Below are 15432 nucleotides of genomic sequence, written 5' to 3'. Positions count from 1 at the left end.
CAGCAGCATGTCACTCTGACACGTGCGTGAGTCCTGCCAGAAAAAGTCTGCCTTCCAGATGGTCCTACTGACTTCAAGTCTGGTCTCTCTTAGTGTTTAAGACATGTGAATTGATGAAATAGACTCCTCCTTCCTCCAAAAAATAAAACTGGTAGCCTGATTCAAACTCCTGCTAATTACGCAGAGGCTTTGTTTGTATGTTTCTGACAGTGTAAAGATAGAAGGTTCTCCAAGGAATCCCAACTATTTTCACTCAGTGGGCTCCTCAGTGGGGCAGCAGACAACTGGAGCCGACAGTACTTCCTGTCCTTTATTTCCTGCCCGGTTCCCTTGGGCTTGTTTCCCTGGGACTCCAAGAAATTCCTGTTTCGAAAACTTTGAGGCATAACCCTGCCCCAGCCAATCAGAACTCACACAAGGGCCTCAAAGTGTGTGTCTGCAGGGAGGGTTCAGAAGGTAAGAATATTTTAAAACAGCCAATCTTGGCTGTGGTCAGCGCTATCCAAGGATGATTTCTAGAGTTGACGTTTTTTGCTCTTTTAAAGTACAGTTTCTCTGTGCTCCTCCCACACACTCTGATTTAGAATATAGGGGTGGGGCCGGGAACCTGGATCTATAAAAGCTCCCTAGATGATTCTGAATATATCCAGATTTGGGAATCATATCTTAGAACATTCTTAGCCATTTGCATCTTGTAATAACCTTTAATGAAAAAGAAGATGAAAACAAATATACATATATATATATTGCATGACTGGGACAGTGTGCTGTACACCAGAAACTGACACACCGTAACTGGCTATACGTCAATAAGAAAATAAATAAAAAATTGAAAAACAATAACCTGCCTAGGAAAGAGTCCCAAGAAATAACCCAAGTCTCAGTGGTGATCTTGTAATGTCAAGGCTCACATAGAAGGAGCGTTGTCTCATCTCTGCCCTGACCCAATCCAAAGAAACATTTCCATAATAACCCCTGGGTTTTTCAGGGAGACTTGCAATAAATACACACTTTAACTGTTCAATAAATGTATAAGGTTCATTTCATGATGCAGGTATAGTCATTTTTAAATGACCCATTTTTGGTCCTAGTAAAAGCTCAGGAGGGCAAATCCTGAGTTACTCTTTCAATCATGACCCCAATGCTCAGAGAGAACAGAAGAGAAGGGAGCATACATAAAATATATTCTTGTCTAGAAGTGCGAGAGATTCGAGTCTGTGCTGGTTAGGATATGCTAATTAATGCTGCAGGAACAACTCTTAACGTTGAAATGGATTAAAGCTGAAAGCACTTGTGGCTTGCTTTGACCATCATGGGTCAGTGAGGACTAAGTTGTTCACAGTCACTCAGAGACCCAGGCTAAGTGAGTAGCCACCAACCTGAACGTTGCCAGCTTTTACCTGAGATGGAGAAATTCTGGAGAATCTCACAATTACCTTGCACTCCCAACTAATGGGCTAACCCAGTTGCATGACCCTACTGAACCACAAGGGAGTCAGGAAATGCAATCCTATTCATTTCGTAGAAGGGGAGAGAACCAGAAATATTTGACAAATGGTACCAAAGATAACCAGAGTTATTTTTCATACTGTTAAAGTAATCTGTGCTTTAAACCCTGTCTCCTGAGTCAGAGCATGGTGAACCAAATATGCCCCTACCAGTTTCTTAATCCTCTGAGTCTGAATGGCCTCAACTATTAAATGAGGATAATTAAACATCAGCTTCCCAGGATTGTTGTAAGATTTAAAAAGGTAAAAGATGAAAAGCACTTTTCATACACAGCACACTGAATGTTTGTAGGTTTGCAGACATTGCTATTATCAAACAGGAGAAACCCATCTTAATGAGCAAGAAGTGAGTCTTGCCAAGCAGACACCATGGTGGTCCTGCATAGCAGAAGCTGGCTGGACGTGGAGAAGGATATTTTGTCAGAGGAGGGAAATGAGATCCCTATGTGGGTTGTTACGGGGATGTCTCATGACACCTTCCCACAGGGATCTCCAGGACACGAAAAATAAAACTATCTTTTGGATGAACTCAAAGCAAGGGGATGGTCACTTGATTCCCCTTGCAGATGCTAAAACTGTCCTACCCACACAAGGTTTTCCATGTTAGGATTCCATGGTTCTAAGTTCTTCATCTTTGCCTTTTCATTTACGCTCCCTCCTTCGAGAACAAACCCCTCAGTGGTTTTCCTCCACTGACCCCCCGCAGCCATTGCCTCAGTGAGACAGTGGCTGAACACCCTCACTTTGTGGGTTTCGCCTGGGTTCACAGCTGTCTCTGTTCACTCTTTCGAGGAAGGAATGCCCCTTCTCATCTCTAGATCGCCACTCCTATGCTGAGCCAGGCTCCAAGCAGGTTCCCGAGTGTTTGAACAAAGGAATGAATAAAAGTGGTTGATTATTTTACTTAAAACTTTTTTGTTCTTTGAGGCTCCGAAAAGACAAAAACCATCCATCAAACAAACCCTTAGATTGAGAGAAATTAAGACACAAAAGAATATGGTTGACATCTAACAGAAAAGAGCTGCTTCTCAGCTGTCACTTGAGTTTATGGACCATCTAAACCACGTCTCTATGCTTCAGTCTGTGTTCAAACCAAATACATCCCCTCTAGCATCTTGGAGTTGCTTATCTAGGTCATCAGAACAAAGGGATCGCAAAAACTTGATTAACTTCTTGAACTGAACTTACAATACCCCCACATGGACTGCTGATATATGACTTGGATTTCTTTTTCTGAAACTGAAGCCCTCCAGGTAAAATAGAATTGAAATCATGCTGTTACGACCATCAGTCCCCTGGTCTCAGAGAAGTCACTTAAAAATGAGCACTGGACAGCAGCCTGCAAAAAAAAAGGCACTAGGGAAAGGACAAACAATATGAATCAAAGGCAAAACAGATGGCCAGAGCAGCTGTGGCATGACAGCCACGCTCGGAACATAGTGTCCCTCTTCCCTACGTAGGCTGTCAGCTCATGCGACTCTGGCAAAAGCTGCAGATCAAAGTCCACTCCATCTCTCAGAAGGTGGTGCACATTAGCTGCCCTTAAAAGTTTTCTCCTTGAAACAGCTCACTTCCCTGACTGCTCTGGCTGCACTTGGGGGGTGTGGGGGCAAACTCCAACCGCTCTTCCCCTTCCTTCTGCAATAAATTGGATACTACTAATTGGATATTGCTAAACATCTGCACACCTGACTTTACATGGGATTCAGTAATTGGTTTCTCTGGTGAGAATTTTTTAATTATATTTGTTGGTTCTTTTTTTCATGTTATAAAGGAAATAAGCTGTTCTGTAAAAAAAATTGGAATATTTCAATAAGTATAAAGAATTTAAGTTCAAAGATAAACACTGCTAATAATTTGATTGATTTCTCTCTTTTTTTTTTCCTATGATTGCACGTGCAGAGTCTTGTAAATACTTCAGCCTTAAGCAGCCGCATAAATACATCTTTGATTACGTCTTCCATTATTTCTTCAAATTAAAGTCGTAGAATTGTTGGATCCAAGGATATGAACATATTTGAGACTTCCAATCTACATTAACAAATTGTCCTCCAGCATATTTGTAAAAGAGATATAACCTAAAAGTATATTAAGATATATTCAGATCACTGCTCCTTTAATAGCTTTGAATAGGATGTGTCTGTTATCTTTATCAATTTGAAAGGCAACTAATAAAATACCATCCTTTTAATTTCCTTATAATTGCTAATTTTGGACTATTATTTTATTATGCTACTTATCCTGTTTAGTCTTTCCTTAAAATTACATGTTCATGTGTCTTTATCTCCAAATGAGATCAGGGACTATGCTATTCTTTCATATTTATCATAGTCTCTGGCACAATGCCATTAGTACTGCGTGAATTAAATAAATATTATTAAATAAATTTTGTGGACATAGCTGATCTTAAGTGATCAACAGCAAAGCCAAAGCAGGACTTTCTGAATGTCTCCAACATATCGGACTATGCTTCTGTGTGTGTACATATATGTGTATGTACACACACTTCTGTGGACATACAAAAATTTCTGACAAAGGTCCTTTATTTTTCAACTTCAAAATGAGCAAAGTAATTACAATAGCAGTTACAATATAGAATAACTGTGAAAGCAGACTAGATAGCTGAGTGTAAAAATGATCAGGAAAAATTCACAATTTCATATGAATGTAATTATTCTATGTTAAAAATAGTGTTAATGATTGACAGTATTCATTAATGAAAGGCTTTGTGAAGATATTATTTCTAAGTTCAAGTTTCGTCATCTGTCCCCTATTACACTTCTTCAAACCTTACAGTCTGCAATATTTTCCCCAGTCTAATGATGAACTTCGTGAAAGGAGAAAATTGCAACTGCTGTTACGTATATGTGTTTTATTATTAGTCATTCTATTTAAAAGACTAATGCAATTTCCAATAATAAATTAAGTATAATGGAAGCAGAGTAAGAAGTGAAGCCCAAAGGAAAATATAATTTGAAAAATGAAATAAAGCCAAGGATGTTCACAGGTAATGTGCACCAGAAAACGTACACAATTGTTAAAACTGGGTTACGTGGAGCTTGAACTTGAATTAAGAGCTTTGTAGAAGACAACAATGAAAAGACGAAACTTGCTTAGTCACAAAATACAAAATCCCCCAGAACAGAAGTTTCTCTGGAAAAATAGTTGGTTTTGCCTCTTCCACCAACTCCCTCATAGACAGCAGCACTGAAGTCTTAAGAGAAATTTTTAACTTGCAAATGTGAAGTTGTATGTGAAGTTACAGACAATATCCTTAACGCCCGATTTACCTTAAACTAGCAATGTTTATGAGGCTACTCGATTCAGCCTGAGAAAATAGGGCCAAGGAACAATTTCATCAATACAATTCTATTAGGAGCTAAAGAATGCAGATCAAGTAGCCAGTTTTCCAACAAACTGGTTTCGTCTTGGAGTAAAATTCAGATGCTCTAAACTAGTTCTAGGCACTTTTCAAAATCCACTGGGCTTTTATTCCTCAAGGTCCAATTTAGTATATCCGATGAGTACCAGAAATCTGTGGTTTTTTTAAAAAGCTCTTGGAAGAAGCCTGAGGCACATTTCTGGCCAAGAGGTGCAGCCTTAAAACGAATCGATTGCCTAACCTTAAGAAATCCTTGAATATTATCACACAACGTTAAAATTCCTATTACCTGTATTAGCCCAACATCTTCAACTAACACCAGTATCCTTACAAGGGAGTTCAGTGGGGACACGAGGACTATATAAGGCAGATAAATATGGAGAGAGAACGTCAAAATAAATAAGGTGATCGAATAAACAGAAAAATACTGTGATGAAAGAAATGTATCTGTTGGGACTTCTGTTATGCTACCCAATGTTGTGTGTGATGAAAGGAGGTCGGGATATCCAGATACTCAAATGAGAGTAGGGCTCACGTAAAGGTACCAAGACTGGGTCCTGGAGGAGAAGTCAGCAACAGGAGATGATGTAAACCGACACACAATAATAGACACAAAATATGATATAAAAATAACATACACCAGAAGAATGATACACTTTGAGCAGGAGCTTCATCCATGGGACAGCAGAAGATCTGCCCCCCAAAAAACTGGCTATCCAAAAACGGTGTTTCATTGACCCTCAGAATCTTTCGCAGAAGACAGGACAGAAACTCCAGATGACTTCCAGATCCAGCCCTGTTTTTAACCTTCCATTCTGGATTCATCTCATCCGCTCTCAACCTCAGGTCCTGCTCACAGAGACTCCTGGGCCTCATCCTACCTCTGGGCCGTTTAAAGCTCAGTCGCCCTGGGGCCGTGACAATGCACAGACTTCGCTCTTTATCCCAGGACCTCTCAGACTGTCTTTTCCCCTCTTTCTGTTACCCAGGCTTCCTTCAGTCATCACAAGCCTAAAAGGCTGAGCAGAACACTGGCAGTAGGAGGAATGAAAAGATTAGAGATCCGTGGAGGTGCTACATGACCTAGGAAAAGTCCTTTTTTCCCCTCTGTATATCCTTTTTCCAATGATCTACAAATCCCTAGTTCTGGTAGCCAAAGGTAATACTGAGAGAAAATTTTTGTGTGTGTAATTAAACTTTACTTGCTAATGAGCTAACTTTTAAGTTTCTGTGGGGTCAGACAAGCCACGAAATTTCTGGCTTGGCATATATTTCCCAACAACAATTTAATAGGCCAAGACTAGATAAAGTTTGTAGCTATCTTCATTTCTAACCCGGTTTTATTTTCCAAACCATTAACAAACACCATCTCATCAATTCCAAAAATAATTCCTCTCTCTCTCCATCTTTTCCACCCATGAAGAACTGCAATCTATATTTTCATCTCTTTAATTACACATGCAGATGTTGAGAACAACAACATTGGTGATAAATACGTGGTGAACTCTATCCTCTGGCAAGTAATAATATTTCTTTTCAAATTATGCTAAATAAAGAGGAAGCTAAATGTGTACCGAGAGTGTATCAAAATAATGGAGTGCTTTCAAATACCCATTTTTTATTTGTGTGTGATGATTTAACAGAAAAAAAAATTCTGGCTCCAGACTCCAAGATATTCGTAAAAGATGCATATTTACGAATGAAACAGTAACAGCTCGTGGAGGGGCTGGGATAGGTATCTGGTTGAACTTGAACTTCCACATGTCACAGGGTCTCGTGTCTAGGTTCAAGCGGGAACCAGACTATGAATGGTGGTTTCTTATTTCCTTTCTCTCCTTCACTGGGCGCCAAGGACTTACATCCCATCCCTGGGGAGACCAAGGTCTCCTTATCCTTGTTAATAAGGCATCTGAGTCCTCCTCCTCCTCTTCAGCTGTTACCTCTCTTGTAAATTCTGACTTGAGTTACTTTCACTCTATCCCTAAACCTCGTTGTAAAATCTGTTCTTGATTAAAAACAACAAAAATAAAACAATAAACTTCATCTCAGAGGGGCTTCAAATATATTCATCAGTTCTTTCAAATTATGCAAACAAGTATCAAGGCCTCCTGCCAGGATTTTTTGCATTTAAATGATGGCCAATGCCCCTGTCCAGCTAGAAACCACAGAAAAGCACAGCCGAGTGTCCACATATCAGGAAGAAGAGGAATTTTGACAACAGAGAGGTCCTCTCAAAACCTCAGAAATAGTATCACAGCAGAAGGCATATCTCCCCTCCCTCAGAAGGTGAGCCTTGGGCATAAGGAACATTCTGTGCAATGGACAAATAGATGAAATGTTTTCCAAAAGCGTCTCACAACTGCAGGTTACAGCTTTTACATCATTGTTGGCCATTGTGAAGTGTGTTCTCTCTCTCTCTCTCTCTCTCTAAATGCCTCTTCATAAGCCATTACTGGCCTATCCTGGGTTCAGCTGTCCTTTCCAATAGGCCATCTGTTAAGAAGGCAGTGGAGGAAGTGTGGATTTGCAGACTGCGTTCAAACGCTGGCTTTGCCTCAGACAAGCCAAGTGACCCTGGACCACTGGTGGCTTTTCTTCTTTGCAGAACAGCCAGACAAGTGGCCTGTGAGGACTGCTGTTGGAGGGAGAGGCTGGTGACTGAAATATCTTTAAGGGATCCAGTAAATTAACAGAGGATGATTGAAGAGAAGGGTCCATTGGGAAAAGAGATGAACGCAAAGGGGAGGCAGCCTCAGTGCATGTCTGTGCGCAAGGAGAGAGGGTGGAAGATTGATGCAAGGGATGCAACTGTCTTCGTAGGAACACGATAAAATGATTCAGTTCATTAAAAGGTATTATGCTCCAAGAGCTTCAGATATTATGCTGGGTATTGCATTCAAATGAGGGGAAAAAATATATATATATATATAAAACTAATTAATTGTGATGAACACAATGATACATGATGCATTGGAGTATAAACAAGGGTCGCAGGAGGACAGGGGAGGGAAGCATTTATTTTGCTGGAAGATAGTTCTGGGTGTTGAGAAATCTCAGAAAGGATCCATGAAGGAGGTGGCATGCGATAGAACTTGAGCAGAATTTGGTACAAGAAAAAAGCATGAAAGGCAATGACAAGGCATTCCATGAAGAAAAAATGTAGACGCTACAGACAGAGGAGGCAGGGCTATGTGACTCAGAGTCTTACAGGTGGCGTAAGCCAGTGGTTCCCAACCAGGGATGACTGTGCCCCTCAGGGAACATCTGCTAATGTCTAGAGACATTGTTGTTGTCACCACTGGGTGGAGGGGAGGAGTGAGACCAAGGATGCAAGGCATCTTATTGAGCAGAGGGCAAGGATGCTGTTAAACTTCTCACGGTGCACAAGGCAGTCCCCCACAACAAAGAATTGTCCAGACCAAAATGTCAATAGTATGAGGTCTGTTGTAGATTATGGTTTCCAACCCAAGTGCAAGGGGCACTGTTCATACATTTTGAACAGGAGATTTTTGAAGATTATTTTGGCCATTATGGGAGAAACCAACTGGATGGGCAACATGACCAGATTAGGAAAGTTGGCTGGAGGCTACGGCAGTCGGTTCCATGACAGACAACGGTCGTGTGAATTACAATGTGATGGCGGAGACAGAGGAGAGCAGACGGCCTCAGGATGTGTCCTAAAACCGAGCAGGGCTTGACGATGGATTTGATGAGGGATGAGGAAAGAGGGGTATGTGGATCTGCAGATTTCATAACAAAGTGGATAAAGTGAATGGGAGACATTCAGAGACACACATGGAAAATGAAAATTAATTCATTTTGGGTATTTTAAGCTTGACATTCCACTGAGACAGACAAAACAGATTTCAAGTATCAGCTATATGGATCTGGAGTTCAGGAAAGTGACGTAGGGTGGCGAGAAAAGTTGCAGGGTCACAGACAAAGATATAGTGAAGGGTGTAGAAATGAATGTTACCTCCAGGAAGTATGAAGCAGGAGCAGAGGTCCCCAAACTGAGCCTGCAAAATACCACTGTTAGGCATCAGGACAGAGAACTAAGGGGACAGAAAAGTCACTGCCAGAGGAATAGGAACAAACACAGAAGGGGGATGGGGTGCACAGCTCAGAGGGAGAGCACGTGCTTAGTCCTGGGTTCAATCCCAGTATCTCCATTAAAAAAAAAAAAAAAAAAAAGGTGTAATACAGTAGAGTGTGGTTTCCTGGAGACCAAGAGCAGTTAACATTCCAAGAAGAACGGAGGATGTGGTCAACCATCCCAAATGCTCCTGAGAGGAAGAGAATGTTAGGACTGAGGCGGGGCCACTGAATGTGACAACGTGGAGGCCACTGCTGGTATATAATACAGGAGCTTCAGTGCAGAAACCAAGTGGGAGTGGGCTGAAGATGAACGGAAGTTTCCATGGGTGGATGCGGCTGAGCCCTGTGATCCTGGCAAACAGCACAGGTTAAGAAATCCCCCACCCTTTGTGCTCCAGAAAGCACTCGCTGCAAAGAACCACCCTTCTCCACGTAAGACTCACAGAGGCCCCCTGTTTACCTGTAAGGCCGGGCAGAGCTCCTCCAAGTTCCCATTCTTCGCCTTATAAATGACCGGCTCAACTGCCTGTCCTCACCAAGTAATCAGAACAAAATGCTTATTAGCCAAAATTCGATTAAGATTCTTTCCTTCCCTTAATTGTCAGATGTTTGATCTACCTTCCGACCAAGCCAGCACACAGGTCCTCCTTAAGGGTCCTGCCAGGAAGAGAAGCTGACCTCAGGGTAAAGCACCCATCAGTCATCTTCTCACCCCACTTCCCACATCCAGTTCTTCTAGCCTTTTTTACTCCTCTCTACAAAAGAAAAGCCCTTTGTGCCTGAGCTTTGAGACACTGGCAGATCCTATGACCACCGAGCTTCCTTGTTGCAATAATCCTCCCAAATAAGGTCTCTCCTTGCTAAGTCCAGATGTATTGTTTTTTAATTTGAAACGTGAGAATATACAAAGTGTGTAGATAACTCTCTCAAAACACTTCATTGTGAAGCAGCATTTTAATGGAGGGGCAACCATGGAGAATCTGGGTGAAAAGGTGCTAAGTCGAGCAGAAAATCAGCAGGGTACATGGGGCATGGCCTTGACTGGGGGACAGGGGAGGAATCCGTGCCCATTACCGCACGGTCCCATTGGGGCTGATAAGCAGGGCTGTAGGACAGATGTGGGTCAACCTCTTTGGTGTCTGTTTGCTACTGTAGTTCAACAACATTGGGAAAGAATGATAGCATCTTGCAGAAAGCCAGCCAGTTTGTCCAATCATGACAGCCAGAGGAGCAGGTAGGAAGACACTATGCCAGGCTCCACTGGTCCTTGGCTCAGTGACATCTGGAGATTCCGCCAGACAGAAGGTCAGGCATAGAGAATTAGACCACAGAGATGCTGCTTCAGCAAACAGACCAGACAGTGTGGGGACAAAATCCCTTACTGGGATGGTCATTTTCGCCAGGCTTCTGTTTATGGTGTAGGAAGAGTCCAAGCGCTTTAACAGTCAGTGAGAAAAACACAGAAAAATCTACAGACATTGTTTCTGAGCAAGTCCTAGGCCTGCACAGACTAAAAGTCAATCACCAGAAATTGACACAACATTGTAAACTGACTATACTTCAATTAAAAAAATAAAAATAAGGGGGAGGGTATAGCTCAGTAGTAGAGTGCTTGCTTAGCATGCATGAGGTCCTGGGTTCAGTCCCCAGCGCCTCCATTGAAATAAATAAGTAAATAAATACACCTAATTACCTCCCCTCAAAACAAAAATGAATAAATAAATAATTTTGAAATAAAAATAAAAATTAAAACACCAGAGAACAGGAAAGATACAGAGAAAACGTAGCTCCTCACAGAAAATCAACCAATCAAGTCAAATCAAATCAAATCAAAGGTGAGCAAAAAGAAATAGACACACACACACACACACACACACACACACACACACACACACACACACACACACTTGGATATCTTGAGATCTTGCTACATTCCTGTCCCTGCAGCCTTATAAACTTCCTCTTTTTTGGTCAGCTGCTGCAAGCTCATATTGGATTCTTTTGGTTACAACCAATAGAGTCCTAAATTATACAAAATTACAACAGTCAAAAACCACTTATCCTCTGAACAACACTGCTTTGGCATACATAAAGTGAAATATGCCAGAAATATGAGAAGAAATCGACAGAAGCGCTTTTGTAGTGGAACTTTGGTGCTGACTGCTCTGCACTTGGCTGATGAAGAAGAACAAATAAATAGAGATCTACTTTCTGAAGACTAAAAATAATAAGGCTAAATTTGGGGAAACATATCATACTCGACACTCTCCACAAATCATTCTTCCATTCAGTATATTTTTGAGAGAATATTACACATTGGAATTGTGCTAAGCAATAGACTTTCTGTGGATCATAAATACAGATCCTGCCCTTAATGGTGCTTTCAGGAAGAGACAGCCTTTGAACATATACCAAATACAATTGTTACAATTATATTTTGCAGTACAAGTTGCAAATTGCAATCAGTGCTATAAAGGAAAAAGTATGGGGTGCAATGAAAGAGAAGGATAGATTTCCTTTAGATCAGGTGGCCTGGGAAGAACTCTCAGGAGAACAAAGCCCATGGCAAGAGGTGGAACCAGCCAGGCAATCACAAAAAGACGGTTCCCAGTAGAAGGGCACCACGTGCCATGGGTCTGAAATGGGAAAGAGCTACTTGGTATGTTCAAGGGTCAAAAGAAGGCAGGTGTTTTTGCGGCTAGATCACAGCAAGCAAGAGGAAAGGGGACCAGCTCTGCAGTGTGTTCAGTCTTGATTCTCTCTTACCTCCAGCAAATGGAGAGCATTCAGCATGTTACAGGGAGGGGTGCAAATTTATCTGAGTCTCATGACAGACAGGGGGAAAATGGATTTTGAAAGGAACAAGAATCAAGTTAGGAGTGAAGGAAAAAAAATGTCTGATGGACCAAGAAAGATGCTAACTGCTTAGAGGGTGGTGAGCTTAGAGACAGAGAGACTGACGTAAAATAAAATTTTGGTAAATTTGACAGTTTGGTAATAAAATGGATTTCAGTGGTATTGAGAAGGGAAATATTGCAAATGCCTCTAGGAAAAAGAAGCATTTTATTGAAGAATCTGTGGAACATTTATAATGATGTATCATATACTCAACCACTAAGGAAATCTCAATAAATTCTCCCGATCAGACATGCACAAGACAACGTCTCTGACAGCAATTCAATAAAATAAAAATAAAAGTTTAAATAAAAATAAATAAGCCAGAAAGAGGAAGAAAAATACCATATGCTATCACTCATGTGGAATCTAAAAAAAAGAAAGAAGATACTAATGAAATGATCTACAAAACAGAAACAGACTCACAGACACGGTAACCAAACAATCTTGTGATTACTGGGGGTAAGGGGGGGGGGAAGGGATAAGTTGGGAGCTCAAGATTTGCAAATATTAACTATTATACATAAAATACATAAACAACAAGTTTCTTCTGTACAGCACAGGGAACTATATTCAATATCTTGTAATAACCTAGAATAAAAATGAATATGAAAATGAATATATATGTGTATGACTGAAATATTATGCTGCACATCAGAAAAACTGACACATTGAAACTGACTATACTTCAATTAAAAATAAATAAGTAAATAAATAACTACCTGGATATTAAAGGAAAAACTAATACTAAAACAAACAAAAATCTTTACTGTTCTAAATAACTCTCAAGTCAATGAAGAAATCAACAGTGAAATTACAAATTATTAGACACAAAGAATTCTATAGCTCATTTCTAATGGGACAGATGGTAACAGCCAGTTTCAGAGGCAATATCATAAACTTAAATTATTGTGTTAATTTGTTAACAAACAAGAAAAATAAATTAAACTATGTCTTGAGCTCAAATTAGAAAAAAGAAAAGGACATGATCCTGAAGAAAGCAAAAGGAAGGAATTAAGAAGAATACAAGCTGAAATACAAGCCCAGAAAGCAGTAGAAGGGGTGAATAAATGAAGTGACTGGCCCTTTGAAAACAAAATCCCCCCAAAATAGATTAAGCTCCAGACTGTCAAGTCAGATGAAGAGAAAAGACAAATACTCAAAATTACTATAGGACATGCTAAGTCTCCGACTCTGGTAGGAACCGTTGCCTAAATACAGAACGTTAATAGAGAATGACCTTGGATGTCCAGAAATCTGTTTCATTTCTGTCAGGTGACCCACATTAAGGAGTTCTAGCATCGATCTCAGGCAAGATGGTCTCAGATTCACAAAGATAATTTACACAGTAGCTCTAGGAGTTTAAGAGGAATCCAGCATTCTCTGACTCCTTCTCTCTTGAGGTGAAGATGGTGGTGGAAGGATGGGGTGATACAGAGAACGTGGGATGTCTGAGTCACTCATCGCTATGGGGAACCACCTAAGGACATCCTCCAATGGGGCTAGACACATTATTTTATTTATTTTAAATGTTTAATTTAATTATATACTCCTCACTATATTCAGACCTTGCTCGTTAGCTCATTTGATCCTCATTGCAAATTTATGAAGCAAGTGCAATTACAGTTCTTGTTCTACAGATGAGGAAGCTGTAAGAAGCCAAGGAACTCACCCAAGGACATACGACCAGTAAGAGATGGCCAGGGACTCCAGTCCAGAATGAATGGTTTGAGCTACTTCATCACGCAAACTTTCACCAGATCTCAGCCGTTTGTTGAAGTTCTATATCCAATCCCGTTTTTATCCTTAGGAGTAAGGCTCTTCATAACGATTATAAAGCTTACCTACCGCAATGCAACTCTCAACATCATGTGAGTCAGTATTAGAACAATAATTTGTAAACTCATCTGCCACCAGGACACTTCTTTGGGAGATATCAATAGATGTGCACTGAAAAAAAGGTGTCAAATGCATTTGAGAAATTCTGCAAACTGTACTCTTACCCTTAAGCTCACACTGCCTACCACTCTCAGAAATCTTGTACTCAATAAAACTGCTTAAATTTGATAAAGTCTCCTAATGTATCTGAACGTGGGACACTCTCCCCCTCCCTCATTCAAAGCTCTTAAGATCCCACCCACACACTGCACCATGTGCTGTAGTCTGTGGAACAAATAGCATTTTCTTGGCAGGGGAAAGTGAGAGCCCCCCACCCGCATCACTATGATCTGTAAGTTCTAGGCAGTGAAATAAAATGGAAAAAAACTGGGTTAGGATATATAACTATTCAAAATACAAGTTTTATTTTATTTCACTTTTGCTGCTGTGGCAGTTCTTTGCCTAGAAAATCCAGATGCATCCACCAAAAACTAATGGAACCAATAATATGTGCAGATAAAAACAAATGTATAATAAGGTAAAATGCTTTCCTCTGTGCTAGTCATAACCAGCCGTATACATCGTCGTGTGAAAAGTAAGTGGCACACTCACAGTGGAACATAAAACATTTAGGAACACGCAGGTCCCGCAGGAGCAAATGACCACTCTTTGCTAAGAGACCTCACCCCAGTCCCGTCAGCATCATGAATGTTCACCTTTTTTGAGCCCTTAACTCTGTGCAGGCATATTTGGACTCTGTAAGTATCATCTCAATTAATCTTCACAATAACCCCTCGAGGTAGACCCTATTGACACATGAGGAAACAAACATATTTGCATATCAGAAAGTATAAAAGAAATCTTGAATGAACACGGAAGCACCCTGCGTTCTTGAATGGGTTATTGTAAGCAGAGATAGTGTTCATCCTTCCTCAAATTAATGTCGTTCTTTTTTCTTCCAGTTTTGAGGCGCAATTGACATCCAGGAGGATGTAAGTTTAAGCTGTACAGCATGACAATGACTTACGGCATGAAATGGTCATCACAGTAACTTTAGTTAACTTCCACTATCTCATATAGATGCAAAATTAAAGAAGTAGAGAAAAAAATTTCCTTGTAATGAGAGCTCTTAGGATTTAGTCTTAATAACTTTCATGTATGTCCTACAGTGGCATTAATTCCAATCAAAACCATAATGGAATCTTTTAGCTTGCCACAGTAAATTTACATTTTTATCTGGAAAATTAAGGTGTGAACACAGCCAAGAATATTCCTTAAAATAAGAAAAACTAAAAGAACTTTTCTCTAACAGATTTTGAATGAAGTCAGCAAACTACTGAAAGGCTAACTCAGAAAAACCATACTCAGACAAATGAGATGTTAGTGTGTGATAAAGGGGTTATTTCCAATCAGCGTGGAGATGATGAGTTATTTAAGAAGTGTTGGGGCGACTGGCCTCATGTTCTGGAAGACAAAGAAGCATGGATGACTGACCAAGGGAATAAATATTTATCGACATCCTCTGTCATCTGGCTTTGAACTGATTAGCTATCCTGGAAGACAAACATTTCTGAAACACTGACTGGCAGAATAAAATGATTCTAGATGTAATTATCCTTTGTGTTGTTGTTGGGTTTTGTTGTTTTTTTTTTCCCCTTCCTGAGTTGAAGG

The sequence above is a fragment of the Camelus dromedarius genome, chromosome 33 (genome assembly GCF_036321535.1).
Source record: "Camelus dromedarius isolate mCamDro1 chromosome 33, mCamDro1.pat, whole genome shotgun sequence".
NCBI lineage: Eukaryota > Metazoa > Chordata > Mammalia > Artiodactyla > Camelidae > Camelus > Camelus dromedarius.
The sequence above is the reverse complement of the archived record's forward strand: the minus strand, read 5'-3'. Positions refer to the sequence as shown.